The following is a 1,106-nucleotide window of genomic DNA, read 5'->3' on the forward strand; positions in this document are numbered from 1 at the left end:
CAGATTAAAGAGAAACTATTATCAATCATCAAAAATTTCTTTGTTTTCTTTCTTAATAGAGTTTCGTGGATTCTTGCTCTTTTTTTTTTTGGAATTTCACTCCTTCCGATTAATCTAATCCCAAATAACCTTTCTTGTTCACCTTTCACGTTTCTATCCCACCTTTCATGTTCTAGCCATTTTTTTACGTTTTCAGATCTCTTGAAGGTGCTCACAAATTGTTCATCAAATAATATATTTTAATTCAAGAAATTTTTTCTATCGTTAAACGAAGTCTCTTTATTAATTAGTTGATTTCTCGATTTCCAAGGTAATTTTTATTATTTATTTAGATTTATTTTGACTTGATGTTTAAGGTCACCGATTATGGTATGTATTTCAGATTTTATGTATTACGTATTTCAATATCACTGTTTACGATTTATATTTCGCATTGTTTACAGATTTTTTGTTAATATTTTATTTTTATGCAAGTTTGTTTACATGTTCATCTAATATTTATATATCTCAAATTTTTAGTGTATTGAATAATTATTTTTTAATTTTTCCAGATTTCAATTTAATATTTCAGATTTATTAAAATCTACAAATCCATTCATATGTTTATTTTGTTTGATTTTTAATATATTTTTATATGTTTTTAGGGTTTTAGATACGAAAAATATATGTATGTCTACAGGGTCTGAATCAACAATTTATTTGTGTATTCATCTATCTAGATATCAAAAAGTTTTACATTTTTTGTTTTTACATTGTATTTCAATCTCAATTAGTATACCAACTGTCACGACCCAAAACCGGACCGCGACTGGCACCCACACTTACCCTCCTATGTGAGCGAACCAACCAATCTAAACCTTAACATTTCAATTTAATATCAACAGAAAGTAATGCGGAAGACTTAAACTCATTAATAAAAACCAATTCAATAACTTCTAAAATTCAACATCTATTATTCCCCAAAATCTGGAAGTCATCACCACAAGAACATCTATGATCAAATTACTAAACTAAGAGTATTCTAAGAAGCTAAAATAAACAAAAGCTAGTCCATGCCGGAACTTCAAGGCATCAAGACATGAGGAAGAAGATCCAGTCCAAGCTAG

Source organism: Solanum pennellii, chromosome 7, assembly GCF_001406875.1.
Source record: "Solanum pennellii chromosome 7, SPENNV200".
Taxonomy (NCBI): domain Eukaryota; kingdom Viridiplantae; phylum Streptophyta; class Magnoliopsida; order Solanales; family Solanaceae; genus Solanum; species Solanum pennellii.